This window comes from Myotis nattereri (assembly GCF_964212035.1).
Source record: "Myotis nattereri genome assembly, chromosome: 1".
NCBI lineage: Eukaryota > Metazoa > Chordata > Mammalia > Chiroptera > Vespertilionidae > Myotis > Myotis nattereri.
The window spans coordinates 8,676,269-8,692,147 of NC_138075.1; the positions used below are offsets into that span (position 1 = coordinate 8,676,269).

Here is a 15,879-nt window from a genome sequence, read left to right on the forward strand (position 1 = left end):
CCCAGACAGCCCTCCTGGGTCCCTGGAGGCCACGCCATCATGCTCATACCGGATGGAAGAGCGAGACGCCCCCAGCAGACCACCTCCAGAAGGTAGGAGGGGTGACCGGGCTGCAGGCAGGAAATGAAGGGGAGGACCTCAGGTCTCCCAGGTGGACAGGGCAGCACCAACGAGATGGCGTGCTGGGTGTGCACACGTGTGCAGGCGCCTGAAGGGGGTGTGCTCCCCCCTTAGGTATGTGAACAGCCAAATAGAAAATATAAACCCACGTCAGTGTTGTGGGAGTTTCGTCCCAGAACAATTTAGTTCCTTTAGCACGAGAAGCCTCGCCCATCACATACAGGTGGTGGGTCCTGGAATGTCCAGAGCGGATCTCCATACAGTTACCGCAGAGAGAGCCCAATAGGGTAAGTTTTGGGGTTTCGTTGTATCTGCCAGGCCTGGGATAAGCCATTTCTGGAGGGAGATCCTGGTGCATTTAACACGTAATGGACACGTGCAAGGTCTTCAGCACCGCCTCGGGGGCTGAGCTCTCTGTCCCTCTGAAAAGCAGGTGCGGTTCTCTTCTCCCACCTTCCTGGCCTTGAGTCCTCCCACCGGGGGGGAGGGGCGGGGGGCGCTGTACCTGGACATTTAGGGCTGGGTCGGAGTGAGTCACAGGTTCAGAAATGGGTTTCTAGTTGCATGTGCCGCGTATATTTCATCAGGTGTGATAAGCTGTCAGTTATAAGCTGTATGATTATGTGCTCATAGAAAGGAAATGAACGGGTGGTGGCAGTGATGATTTTGTCAGAATTGCCACCTAGCCGACCGAGATGCGAGAGATGCTCGAAGCTGCATCCTGATTTCAGAGATGTAAGGTTTGGGGGTGAAATGTGCATCTTACAATCGATTAAACAAAGCCATTGTCTTAAATGTGGTTTCGTCTTCAAATTCAAGTTTAAATATCATTGTGTACATTATTTACCTACAAACCTGCCCAACAAGCCTCCTGAGAAAGTAAATTTTATGAAGGACACTAGGGCTTTCTGAGGACCAGGGCCTGCCTGAGACTCGTGTGCTCTCAGCGGCTGGCGTCACAGTAGCTGACAGGGCCCAGGGCCTGTGCCAAGCTGCCTTCTGAGTGTGACGTGTGCACAAGCCTCTCCAGGTGGCAGTCACCACTTCCAGTCCCGGTGTGTCACTGGAGATGCTAAAATGAGGTGTGCACACGCATGCCCACTGTTGGGGGACTAGTGCTTGCATACCCAGTCTTTACAGCAGGTGAATTAGGTCAAAAGCTCACGTGCAGGTAAATGATCATGAAGCTTTCATACTGGCTCCTTAAATGTTGTGACATTTACCACCTCAACTTGTGTTATTGTCTAAGTTGACTTAATGACTATAATCAGCCTAATGGAGTTGGCAAACCTTTCAGAGAAAAAAATGCTTGACTGATCCAGACTGTCGTTGGGGTCCATAAATGGGCAGGTCAGTGGTAAATGTGAGTAAGGGCAGCCGTGCAATGGTGCTTCCTGGGCTCAGCACCCTTTAGGCAGTTGACCCGCTCTATCTATCGCCTTTGGTTCTAACTGCCGGGTGAGGTCGGCACCATTCCTGTCCCTGTTCAGAGCTGGGAAAGTGAGGTTTGCCAGGGTTAAGCACTGGCCCTGAGAGTAAGTGTTGGAACTGGGATCCGAACCCGGGTCTGACGGATACGGGGCCTGAACTTTAACCCCTGTGAGCACTGCCTGCACTTCAAGCTGCTTTGGTCCCTGAAGATGCTGAGCCCACCTGGGGCCCCAGCATTGAGTAGTGGGTCCTTATCCTGTGGTGGGAGCTGTGGTCAGCAGGTGGCGCTGTGGGGAAAGAAGTAACCGAGGTGCCTCTATGGCTGTGGTTCTCAACCTTCCTAATGCCGCGACCCTTTCATACAGCTCCTCATGTTGTGGTGACCCCCAACCATTAAATTATTTTCGTTGCTACTTCATAACTGTAATTTTGCTACTGTTATGAATCGTGATGTAAATATCTGATATGCACGATGTATTTTCATTGTTACAAATGGAACATAATTAAAGCATAGTGATGAATCACAAAAACAATATGTAACTATGCATGTGTTTTCCGATGGTCTTAGGCGACCCCTGTGAGAGGGTCGTTCAACCTCCAAAGGGGTCGTGACCCACAGGATGAGAACCGCTGCTCTATGGACTTGAATCCTTAATCAGAAATCGGGTGAATCAGTTATGTTCATGTACATGACATGCTCAGAAAGTTAGACCAAGTGTCTGCTCTGGTCAGACTGTAATTTAAAGGCCATGAGGGTAGGTTTAGAGTCGAGGATATGTAGGAATCTAAACAGGAATATTTTTTCAAAATATAGTTTTTATTGATTTCAGAGAGGAAGGATAAGGTATATAGAAACATCAATAATGAGAATCATTGATTGGCTGCCTCCTGCACGCCCCCTACTGGGGATTGAGCCGCATCCTGGGCATGTGCCCTTGGCCGAAATCAAACCTGAGACCCTTGAGTCCACAGGCCTATGCTCTATCCAGGGAGCGAAACCAGCTAGGACTAAACAGGAATAATTCCTGATGTTGAGGGTATTTTGGCAGCCAAAAGAGGTAGAGCTCTAGCTATTTTGGCAGAGGTAGGTACTCTCATTATTTTCACACTTATCCTCTCTCTCTCTCTCTCTCTCTCTCTCTCTCTCTCTCTGTCTCCTCCCCCATTTCCACATTCTCTCTAAAGATCAATGGAAAAAATATCCTCCCATGAGGATTTAAGAAAAAAAGTATTAGTGAAGAGTTGAGGTCGACAGTTTTACTACAGAAACATACCGTTACGTGTTCCAAGTCTTTGAACAGGAGCAGGAGGTAGTGTGTGTCACCAAGGTGTCAGGAAGCCTGTCATGAAAAGGGATGAGTAAGCCCAGCTGGTGCAGCTCAGTTGGTTGAGCATCGTCCCATGAACCTGGAGGTCACGATTTGATTCCTGGTCAGGGCACGTGCCTGGCTTGTGGGCTTGATTCCCAGGAGGGGACCTTCGGGAGGCAGCCAATCCATGATAGAGACATTATTGATCTTTCTATTTCTCTCTCCCTTCCTCTCTCTGAAATCAATAAAAACATTTTTAAAAAGGATGAGTACGAAAAGGCAGGTCCTAAATTAATAAACTACTTTTTAAATAATTTAACACATTGAAACTGAAAAATGGTTTAACACATCAGCTCCTAGAGCAATATAGACTTCTCACGTGCTAAGTAAAGCATTGGCACAAGGGTGCCACTGAATTAACTAAATGGAGTCGGAGCCTAAATGATTCACCGAGTCCTGATTCTGGTTGTGCCGTGGGTATTGTTTCCATCTCTCCTGGGCTGGACAGGATTCTGGTTTCCGGAGTACAGTTAGCGAATGTAGCATCATTTGTTATTATTCAGTTCATTTATTTGCTGTTTTGTGTTGTTTTCTTTTTCCTTCTTCTCTTGGGTTATCTGCGGATGACAATGTAGCCGCTCGGCCCAAAAAGAGCAAAAGGAAGAAGACAGACAAGTCACCAGCGGCCGGCCCGGCTTGGTGGAAGCGCCTTCAGTGCTGGTCATCCTCGGACATCCCACCCCCTTCTAAATAGGCTCTCCCTTTCCCAGACACTCGAGATTCCTTTCCCTTTACCAGCTCCTCACCAAATACCCTCCCTTATTTATGAAGAAAAAAAAAAAGGAAAACCACCAATGACCCGTACCGAAAGGCCAGAGGACCCATAGTGGCCCCTCCTCCTGACCCCACAGCAGCTCCCGAGCCTTCAAACTACCAACGTGCCTCTGAGGACAATGGCCTCCTCTACCTTCCGCCTGCGGTGCCCGGAGCGGCTGTAGAACGCGGAAAGGGGTTCCCGTGCTGCTTCTATTGGTCCCGTTAGTGACGACACTGCGCCATCCCTAAGGGTCACCCCATGTGGAACTCCTGTCTGACGCTCCAGCCACTGGAATCTTGTGAACAAATGCACTTTGGCCTGGGGATGCTCACTCTGCAATGACAAACAGATATCCCAGAGGCAGCTCCTATGTGAGCGTGCCCCTTAGGACACGTGTTAGCTACTTCACCTGCATTTAAGCGTGCGTGTGCGTGTGCGGGTGAACAGATACACGCACGCACGCACTCTCTCAGGCTGGGCCCCGTGGTCCGGACTCCCGACTCCCTCTCCCAGAAGCCTGCTGGTCCCAGGAGAAGCCCAGACCAGCCAAACGACAAGACCTTGAGGTCCTGGTGGACCCTGGTGTCAGGCTCACTGTTAACCCAGAGCGTTGCCAAGTCAGGCCTGGGCCCCACGTCCTTCAGGCCAGGGCGGTCTTCCAGGCAGGTGGCCTCAGGCTTTGCCTCTCTCCAGCTGGCTCCTGGGCCACCTTCTCACTTTTCTGTAAACACTGGGTCTGCCCGGCCCGGGCGATGGGGCAAGAAAAGCCCTGCCCGCCCCCTCCCAGCAAGTGTCCACAGTGTGCAGAGGGGAGCGTGTGCGAGAGGCAGGTGCAGCCTGATGTGAAAGTGGCTGCAGCGCCCCAGTGTCCCCCATCGAGCATGAGACTTCATTATTCCTTGAGTGACTTCCTGGGGTGGAAACCAAATTTAATCTATTACATACATGTGTTCACCCTCGTGAAGTAGATGTGCTTTGAGGTGTCCCCCCAAATATATGTACTACAGGGTGTCCCCCCAAATGTAAATACACTTTCACAGCTGATAACTCCGTTTTCACTCCATTTCAGGGCTCACGGATTTGACGGAATGGGTGAAGCCAGACTAAGCTTTGAACAGAGGAGATGTATCCTCTGGACTTGCTTCTGGGGACACACAAAGGATGAGCTGTCTGGTCCCGAACGGGCCACAGTGCAGGCCTCGAGGCCGCTGCGGACAGAGGATGCGCACACAGAGCAGCGGCTCTCGGTGTTTGCGATTCCATTGCTTCCTCAGCAGCAGCGCCAGAACTGAGGCGAGCGATGGAGGCGCCGACACCAAGAACCGTTCCTGCGGTGGGTGTGTGTGCGTATCTCTCTCCACAGCTGCCCTGGACTCCTCACCGTCGTCTGTTGTCTGCCGTCGACTTTTATCTTTTATGTGTCCCCATAAAAAGCCTAGTGCAGAAATTTTCTTTGTTCAAAGCTCAGTCTGGCTTCACCCATTTCTTCAAGTGAGTTAAACTTAAAAAGGTGAAAATTCAGTGAATTGACAGCTGTTAAAGTGTGTGCACATTTTTTTGGAACTCCACCATCCATTCCATTGGGGGTCATTCTCTTCCACCAGAGTCGCACCTGTGTGTACATTTTGGGGTGGACGCCCTATATGTTCAAAAGGCAGCCATTCTATTCCTTCGGGAGTTGATTTATTATTTCTTTTCACTGTGTGCACATTTTTTGGACCACCCTATATTTACATTCCATAGGGAGTCATTCATGTTTATCAGGAGTCTGACCTCTGTGTACCATTCTTGGGGACACTCCATGTTTATATTCCATAGGGAGTCATTCATTTTTATCGGGAGTATGACCTCTGTGTACCATTCTTGGGGGCCACTCCATGTTTATATTCCATAGGGAGTCATTCATGTTCGTTGGAAGTCTAACCTCTGTGTACCATTCTTGGGGGCCACTCCATGTTTATATTTCATAGGGAGTCATTCATGTTAATCGGGAGTCTGACCTGTGTACCATTCTTGGGGGACACTCCATGTTTATGTTCCATAGGGAGTCATTCATGTTAATCGGGAGTCTGACCTGTGTACCATTCTTGGGGGACACTCCATGTTTATGTTCCATACGGAGTCATTCATGTTTATCGGGAGTCTGACCTGTGTACCATTCTTGGGGGACACTCCATGTTTATATTCCATAGGGAGTCATTCATATTTATCGGGAGTCTGACCTGTGTACCATTCTTGGGGACACCCTATGTTCCATAGGGAGTCATTCATGTTTAACGGGAGTCTGACCTGTGTACCATTCTTGGGGGACACTCCATGTTTATGTTCCATACGGAGTCATTCATGTTTATCGGGAGTCTGACCTGTGTATCAATCTTGGGGGACACTCCATGTTTATATTCCATAAGGAGTCAGTTGTTTCGTCGGGAGTCTCACCTGCTGCTGTGTGTTCGGCCAGATTCCTGACACGTTTTTTTCCTCTTGCTACTAAAGGTGCTCATTGTGGTTGGTCCTAAACCTGGTGATTGGGGTTTTATAAAGAATTTCTCCGTTAGAGCTAACTTACTGAGAAATGTTAACATGGTCAATTGTCTAAGTGCTTTGGGTTGTATATTAAATAGCCATTGATACTGGAATACAAGGACGGGTTTGTATTAAAATGAGATGTTGTAGAATTGAGTTCTAGTTTTTCTCACCACTTCGTCACTGGCAGCATTTTGGGGTGTAGGGTCTCTGCGCTCATTGCTCAGCCCCCAGTCTTTCCGGCCCCTGGAATCCACCAGCTCTCTTTGCCACAAGGTCAGAGCAAGGGAAAGTGAGGTTTCCTGTTTACCATGCAAGTGTTTATTTTACACTATTAGTTGAATCCCATTTTGATATGGGATTTGTATCACAACAGGAGCTCAGCTTAAAGTGATCCATTGGATTTTTCCAAGGCCACTCAACCAGGAAGTGTCAGAAGGAGGAGGGAGGGAGGGAGGCATGTAGCCATCCCCTCCCCTGATCTAATGGTGTTCTGCCCAGCTACCGCCTGCGTGTCCCCTTCCTTCCTCACCAAACCTCTCCTGGAAGGTGCCTCCTCTGGCCTCCTTCCCATTCTTTCCGAGGTCCTGCAGCTGTGGGAGCCGCCCACTCAGCGAGCTGCCCTCCCCAGTGCCTGGAGCCAAACTGAGCAGCTGCACCTGCAGGCCGCCTCCCCTGCGCCTTTGGCTTTTGCAGGGCCTGACACTGGCCAGCCACCCCTCAGAGCTCTCAGCCTCTGTCCCCTGATTCTCCCCCGTCTGGGACAGCTCTTCAGGGCTCACACTTGCCAGTCGCTCTGTCACTCACTCATTCCTTCCACAACCACTCACTGAACGCTCCTGTGTGCTCACTCCCGGCTTCCACCGTGGAGGCAGCTCCCTCCAGGCCCCTCTGCAGGGCTGACCCACGCGCTCCCCCAGCACTGACCACTGCTGAGCTCCAGGCCTGAGGTCGGCCGCCTTAGACCTTCTGCCCGGGCTGCAGGCTTCCTCCACTCTCCCTGGCTCCTCTGGGCTCCCTACTTACCCAAGGACACCAGCTGTCAGTCACAGAAGCCAGAAGCCTGTGGTGCAGGCTGGACCCCTCCTCTCTCCACTTCCCACAGGTGATGGCGCCCCTGAACCTGGGATGGGTCTGGAATCTGCCCGCCCATCTTAGCTGACTGTTCTCATCCCAGGTCCCCCCACACCCCTGTCCCTGGGTCTTGGCAAGGGCTTGCAACTGGTCTGCCTGCCTCCCACAACTCGGCCCCATGGCACCTCTCGGCATTCACTCTGGGTGGCCTTCCTTTCTGACCCTCCCCTCCCTCAGCCTCCACACCAGCTACAGCATTTCTTTGTGGTCTAGCCTCTCCATGGCTCACTTCAGGGTGCACCCAACCCTCTATCACCCCCCACCTCTCCAGCCCGAGACAAGCTCGTACACATCCACAGCTTTCATTGCAATCTTCCCGAAGGCTCCAAACACCTCCAGCCCCAGCCTCTCCTGGGAACCTCCAGGTCTGTTCCCAGCTTGGATGTCCTGAGACACCTCCAACTCAAAATGCTCAGCACACGGTTCACCATCCTCCCCCACCAAAGCCTCTGTGCACCTCCTCTCATCACCTCTGTCCCCTTCCCCCAGACCATGCTGGGCATCCCCCTCTCTCTTCCCCGTGTCCTATCCATCACTCCCTCAGCTGCTTCCAACTCTGACGTCTCGCTCACATACCCAGCCAACCCAGGTGGTGGGCCCCCCTATGCAGTACCATGGGGTCCCGTTGCTGAGGGGGCACCCAAACCATGCCCTGTGGAGCCCCAGGGCCCCGCCTCTACCCTGGCCTGGGAGCTGTGTGATATGGGGGGTGGGAAACATCCAAGTGACAGCTCCGGGCCGAGGTCTGCCTGCAGAGAGGGTGGGATCGCCTGTGGCACCAGAGGGGCTCTCCCTGGAGAAGAGCAAAGTGAGAAAATTAGAAAATGTCAGACAAACCTTGGGAAGGAAGCATCCAGCCAAATGTTTATCAACCAACCAGAGAGAGAGGAGGGAATATGTTTATCTGTATGCACAACACACATACATACACATGTATATACACATGTATGCACACAGCCCATCGATTCCCTTAGAAAGCTCTCATTGATTTTGCCAAGCAGGTGTATTGATAGCCCACCTATGCTTGCCCTCGACTGACAGATGAGTGTGGCTCCAACGTGAATGTTGGATGATGTTTTCTTTTATGTTGGCAGGTAAAGCGAGCTGACGGTGTCTGTGAGAACCTCACTCAGTCAGGTGGTCCTTTTCTCAATGGCAGCCCAAGGCCCTCACATTCTTATACTGTATTTGTATTGTAATGCCTACAGACATTTTTTTAAAAACCAGAGATACAATGTACATATCACAATATTCACCCCAGACATACTTTTAAGTTTAATCTTGACTTTTAACATTTTCTCCATCACTCTTATGTCTAGACACTGAAGAAAACAAATCAAGCCCTGATTAGGTAACATTTGCCAATTTCCTCGGTGTCAATATTTTCACTACAGCTGATTTCAAGCTGCCACCCTGGAGTCCCTACGCACCAAGATGGGACTAGAGGTGCGGTGCCACCTGTTCTATCATGTCACCTACACGCAGGTACAATAGGTATGAATAACCCAAGAGCATAGGTAACAGGAAAACAATTACAAGGGGCAAGTTTGGAGTATTTATTAAGTTTATTTTTGAGTATGTTTTTACTTATTGTCGAAAGAGGAATGGGGAAAGAGATCAGTGTGAGAGAGAGATTGATCAATTGCCTCCAAAACACACCTCTACCAGGAACCAAAACCACAACCTGAGCTTGTGCCCTGACTGGGAATGGAACTGGTGACCTTTTGGTGCACAAGACAATGCCCAACCCACTGAGCGACACTGGCCAGGGTATTACCTTTGTTTTTAATATAAATTATTTAATCACAGGTTCACATAAGTTAACTTATAGCCATGGCTGAGTTTAACACCTGGCTTGTCAAGTCCCTGGAAACACTGATCAGTGGGCTCTCACAAGCCAGCACAGGCTGCCTCCAGCACAGCAAGGGCACTGCCTGGTAGGCTGGGCTGAAAGGAAGGGGCCTGTGTGGGTTAGAGTGAGCCCATGCCTGCGCCTGCACTGGACCCACGGGAGGGGCTGCACGGGACCACGGTCAGAAGGATGGAAGTAGAGACTGGGCGCTCAGAAACAAACTGATCAAGGTCCAGAGAGGTCATGTGATGGGCTTGGGGTCATGCAAGCCAGTCCCAGGGCCAGGACCTGCTGCGCAATACAGTGGCCACCAGGCCACTGGCAGCCACTCCAGCCCCCTTGGCAATGGCAGCTGCTGACATCATCTTGGCAGCTTTGGAGGAGGCAGCGATGCCTGCGCTGGTGAAGCCCATGGCGCCCAGCACCACGGGCGCAGCACCCACGGCCAACACTGCCGGAAGAAGCGTTTGAGGTTGGCCCCAGGGACAGGCTCCTTCAGGTCTCCCTGTCATCTTCCTGAGACATGATCTTAGGGTCTGCTCTGCTCTTGTGAGAGTCACAGGGCAGGGACAGGCACTAAACACGAGGGAAGGCCGTAGGTGTGACACAGCTAGTGGCCTGGATCCCAGGACTCTTCAGGCTTCTGTTTCGCTGACACCTGGGAGGCTCACAGCCCTCCTGGGCCCGAGTTGCCCTTGTGGAAACTAAATTAAGTCAAAATAACCAGTGGCCTTCAGGCTTCCCCTTTGGCAGAAAAAAGTGTTCCCCCCGCATCCTCCCAGCACAGGGTCAGCAGAAGATGACATCAGAGCTGCTCTTCTGAAGAAGTGATGGGGTGGGGGCTCCTGCCCTCTGCCCCTCAGGGCCCTGCAGTGTGTGTGGGGTGCCCCCCCCACCACTGTATTATAGCTCCAGAGCAGTGCAGTCACAGAACATTCAACAATGAACATGTTCTGTATCTGCTCCGTCCAGTACTGTCGCCACATGGCTATTGAACATCGAGGTATGGCAAGTGTGACAAATGTTTCTATTTAATTCTGGCCACTGTATTGGAGGACACTGCTCTAGAGCATAGCTAACCCCTGGGCTCATTGGAGGAGCTACCCAGGTGCCCAAAGCAGCTCCTGGGAACCAGACACAGCTCCGCTCCCACATTCCCGACAGCCCTGCCTTCTGGGAGGAAGCCTGGACTCAGACAGATGGAGTGGCTCGCCCAGGACCACAGGTGTACACTGGGAGTAGCTGAGCTGGGACTTGGGTGTGTTCATGGCTTCCCTTTGGTTCCTGCATTCTAAGGTTCACCTCTGGTACTCCACCTCTGTCCCCTGCCCACTCACCCTTGCCCACCCACACCATGGGGCTTCAGGGCATCCTGGGCTGGGTCACGGGAGGTTGCTCCCAGACGCCCAGGGCCAGATGGGGCTTGACATCCTTCCCAGACAGACTCACCTCCCACAGTCACCGCTGTACCAAGCTTGACCGGAAACAAGAATGCATGTGAGTGCAGCACGCTGGCCTCCCCCTGCCCCTCCTGCTGCCGCCCACAGTGGCAAGGGGGCTCTGGAGCCGGGATCAGAGGAGAGAGCAGCCCCTGCCTGTGCTTCCACTGGTCAGAGTTACTGAGCATGAGGAGTGGGGAGGATTCCCAGAGCTCTGAGGGGCTCCAGACCAGGAAGGGCAACACCTTGAAAAGACTCCACCCGCTTTTGGGAGGGACACAATATAACCCCCATCGCTGTCTCTCATTTATCCCATGTCTTCCGTGCCCTCCTCACCCATGTAGATTCCACACGTACCCACCACACGTACCCTTGCAGACCCTTAACTCTCTCCCCTCCTCTTCCTCTCTTGGGCTGCACTCCACCAAGTATCCTGTTCTCTTCACTCGCCCCACTCTGAGAACACCCAGAATTTACAACTTCTCCCCAATCTTCAAACCTGTAGATGGCCTGGTTCCCTATTTCCTATTTAACTCAGAAAACGAAGGCAGCCAGAAGAGAGCTTCTGTAGACTCCCTTCCTTCACCAAGTCTGCCCGTTATCCCTCTTGCCCTCCTGCTTCTGTGCTGAGCAGCTCAGGCTCCTGGCCACCTGGGCCCTGGGCCCTGCTCTCTCCAATTCTAGGACGTGCTCCTACAGTGTTCTACCAAATAGGAAACTTTGTTCATGTAATTAATTGCACAGGTAGCTATTAATAGTGATAATGGCAAATGAAAATGAAATCTCATAGAATGTCTCTCTCGATCTTTGTTGTTTCAGGTAACTACTGTTGAATCTAAAAATTAATTCAGTAATGAGTCCGCCAAACTAGCAAAAAACAGTTTCAAAGTGAACTCAACTACACTTGGGTGAGTAAACGGGCTTTTTTCTAGGCTTTTAGAAAAGTCAATTCAATTCTGAATCCTTACTTTTTAATAACATGGGGCTTATGACTCACTTTACTACCTCAGTTAAGCCGACTACGATGCCCCCCTGAACATATGTGGAGAGGGAGGGAATTGTGAGTGCAAAAGAGTAGGAAATAAGGCAAGTGCTGCAAAAATCTAATTCTCCTGCGCCATCAACGTCTCCTTCTGTTCAGGACCATTCCCAAGAGCATCCAACCAGGCTCTACCACCCGCCACCTGAGAAACAAAGGCATCCTCTCCCTCTGTACCACATCTTCTAGTTGCCACCTCACTTTGATGCACTTCCTATAGCAAAGCTGCTTGAAATCATGTTCTACATTGAGAGGGAGGCAGTTGCACAGTGTTAGGCACCTGGACATAAGGCCATGTGAGGATGGAGACAAACTGGGGTGATGCATCCAGGATGTCTGGCAGCCACCAGAGGCGAGAAGAGGCATGGGACAGGTCCTCCCCTTGAGCCTTCAGAAGAAGCATGACCCTGTGGACACCTTGATTTGGGACTTCCAGCCTCCAGAACTGTGGGAGAGTCCATTTCTGTTGTTTTAAGCCACTTGGTGTGTTTATGATGGGCTAGGAGCATTTCCTCACCTGGCCTTCAGGAACCATCCTTTCTCACTTCTTGTCCTACCACACCTGCCTCCCCTTCCTTCCCCTCCTCACTCCTCTCCCTCATCTCTGATGGTGGCATGTCCAGGGCTCAGTCCTGAGACCTCTTCTCTGCTTTGGCTCCAGCCCTTGGGTGCCTCACCCAGCCCATACCATTCAGGACCACCTGCATTCTGATGACATACACATTGATATGTCCAGCCCAGACCTACTCCCAGAGCCCTCATGGTTGGGCCCCTTCATTCCTTTCTCCATGTGAAGTTACAGCAAAATCTGAGCTAGTTATGGTTTTAGGAAGTTGGTTGTCTAGGCAGTGGGCTCTCCCCAGACACTCATCTGCCGGTGCCTTGATCTTGGGCGTCCCACCCTCCAGAACTGTGAGAACTAAGTTGTGTTGTTTATGAGCCAACAGTCTGAGGCATTTTGTTATAGCAGCCCTAAGTGACTATGACAGCACACAACGAACAGAGTGGAAAGGCAATCTACAGAATGGGAGGAAATATTCCCAAACCATATATCTGATAAGGAGTTCATATTCAGAATATATAATGAATTCCATTCTTTTTCTTAATCTTTTTTTTAATCCTTACCCAGGACAATGTTTCCATTGACTTTTAGAGAGAGTGAAAGGGAGGGAAAGAGAGGGAGAGAGAGAGAGAAACATGGATGCGAGAGAGTCACATCGTTTGGATATCAACAGCACACACCCCAACTCCACTGGGGAGCAAACCCGCAACCCAGGTCTGTTTCCTTGACTGAGATTTGAAGTCATGACCCTTCTGTACATGGGCTGATGCTGTAACTACTGAACCACACCTGCCAGGGCCTTTTGTTCATGCTTTCTCCCCACCCTCTGAGAAGCTAGATACCTGAATGTTAATGTGAAACAATTTTTTTAAATATTGATGAACTAATTAATTTAAATCGAACCGCACCCGGCTAGCTCAGTCGGTAGAGCATGAGACTCTTAATTTAAATCGAAAAAGACAGATGATGTGGGCCAAACAGAGCACATCTGCTTTCAAATTGAGTCCATGAGCCTCTGCTCACGTGAGCTTTCTGGTCTAAATCTTCCCCCTGAGACCCAGTTGAACTGTTAAGACGACGATGATGATGATTTCAGTGGATTTACCTAATAGTCTCAAGTCTCATATTTTATTTGTCTCAGGAGTGAAGTTAGAAAGCGGCTTGGAATTGTGGGGAAGAGCTGGGCACAGACCCACAGATTTAGAGCAAACATGTTCTGACTCCATGTATTCAAAAGTATTTCAGTCGAAGAGCCCTTTGTTCCACGTGGGCAGGTCTGCCAAAGCCTTGCGCGGGAAGGATCCTCACAGGGTGCTCTGCTGAAGAGGTGTCCGACCTGCCCTTCCTGTCTCCCCCAGCCCAGAGTGGCAGCTGGGCTAGTCTCATAGAACCCCAACGGACACAGTTTGAAAACCGCTGATTTTGTTCAACCCTCATTTACACACGGGAAAAACGGAGGCCCAGAGAGGTTGAGGTTTTGAGTAAGGTGCACACCTGTGTCGGAGGCTGGGAGTGCTCCTCAGCCCCTGGCCGTGTGACTCTCCACCCCCAGAGCCAACTTCTGGAACCAGCTGGTGAAGGGGGAGCAGAAGGAGCTGCGCACCCAGAGCAAAGAGGTGCAGACGTCCCTAGAGAATCTGCAGCAGGAAGTGAGGCTCTGGCAGGACCGGTACGAAGGGGCGAAGGAGGACCTGCAGCGGGAAGTGAGGCTCTGGCAGGCCCGGTACGAAGGGGCGAAGGAGGACCTGCAGCGGGATGTGAGGCTCTGGCAGGCCTGGTATGAAGAGGCGAGGGACGACCTGCATAACTTCGAAATCTTGCTGAAGAAGCTGAACAGCCAGTGGGAGGTGAGGCCTGGGCTGAAGGGCTCAGGATACTGGGCCTGTGCCCTGGGCGACAGCCTTGGCTCAGCCAGGGGGGAATGGGTCATCATTGGCGTCTGTGCTCAAAGACTGTGGGTGAATGTCACTTTGAGCGCGTGCCTTTTTTTCTTCTTTCGGGAACAGATTCCCAGCAGTGGAATCATAGGGGCGCATGGTATGTGAGACATTGCTGACCTGTGTTCTAGGCGTTCGTCTGTGTGAAGAAGAACTGGGAAGAGGAGAAATATAAACTCAGGAGCAGGATTTTGACGTTGGCCAAGACGAACAGTTGGCTTCTAAATGAGAATGAAGACAAAGCTTGGCACCTGTAAAGGGTGTGGGCTGCCCTGTCCACGAAGGGGTCCTGGCTTCCAGCTCCGCGCCTGGGCCTTGACATTCTGGGCAGAGCCCCCTGGCACACTGGTGTCCCAAGGGCAAGGGGTCAGACCATCTTCCCAGGAAGGAGACCAGGGTCTGAGCTCTCAAGGCCCACGGGTTTCCGACCCCGAGTTTCACATGGCTTGGGGCTTGCTCTCCTGAGACGACGTTCAGCCTGATCCTTGGTGCTTCAGCAGGTCTCCTCCAGGTGTTAGGGTTTCCTGGACCCATGTCTCGTGCTTTCATCCCCATGTTCCCCACTCGACAATCATAAGGCCGTGAGCACCGTGATGTCTGAATCCCAGGAAAATGCTGGCCCTTCGGAGCCAGGTCCCAGGCTGGTCCAATGAGTCAATTTACGGGTTTTATTTTAAACATCAGCTTGCGGCGGGCCGCCTGCGGGTCCGCCTGCCCACATGGACCACGCTTCATCGACTTAGGATCCGGTCCGGTCCGACCGTTACTGCCGATAACGGAAAGCCTTGGGCGGGCTGCCCATTGGGCACCGTGCCAGAAGTGGGAACTGGAAATGGTGTTCGGCGCCGCCCGGGTTGGCTCCAGCAGTGGCGGTTGCAGTGGAGTCCCTCGCGGCGGCAGGGCGCGGGGGCGCGCGCTGTGCTGGATCAGGTGGTGCTGGGGGGCGAGGCGCTGCGGTGTCCGGTGCCCAGCACAGGCTGCCGATGGCCTGGGAGGTGCAGGGGAGCGACCGCTGCGCCTAAATGCGGGCGTGCGCTCCTGGGTGCGCGTCCTGTGCGCCCAGCCCCGGCTTGCGGCTTTGCGGCGACGCCTCTGGCACAAGGAGCCCAGCGGCGGCGGTGGCGGCGGCATTACTGGGTGGCCTCGCAGCAGAAGCGGTTTGTCCCAGTGAAAGGAGACCATGTGATTGGCAAAGTGACGGCTAAATCGGGAGATAGATTTAAAGTCGATGTTGGAGGGAGCGAGCCAGCGTCTTTGTCTTACTTGGCGTTTGGAGGTGCAACTGAAAGAAACAGACCAAATGTGCAGGCTGGAGGGCTCATTTATGGACAATTTGTGGTTGCTAATAAAGATATGGAACCAGACATGGTTTGTATTGACAGCTGTGGACGAGCCAACCGAATGGGTGTGATTGGGCAGGATGGTCTACTTTTTAAAGTGACTTTGGGCTGAATTAGAAAGCTGCTAGCTCCAGACTGTGAAATCCCACAGCAAGTGGAAAACTCTACCCACTGGAAATAGTGTTTGGAATGAATGGAAGAATATGGGTGAAGGCAAAAACCATTCAGCAGACCTTAATTTTGGCAAACATTTTAGAAGCTTGTGAACATATGACAGCAGATCAAAGAAAACAGATCTTCTCCAGGTTGGCAGAAAGTTGATCTACGTGGATTTTTTTATAGTTGAGCCAAGAGACTGGATTCCCTGGGGAAAAA

General features: G+C 51.6%; 1 pseudogene across 1 annotated transcript; it reads left to right on the forward strand.

Moving 5' to 3' along the window:
- Positions 1 to 12,029: 12,029 nt before the first annotated feature.
- Positions 12,030 to 15,879, forward strand: LOC308533517 (exosome complex component RRP40-like; annotated as a pseudogene). Its single transcript has 4 exons — positions 12,030 to 12,112; positions 13,780 to 14,074; positions 14,296 to 14,417; positions 14,982 to 15,879. The product of its transcript is annotated as an exosome complex component RRP40-like (transcript).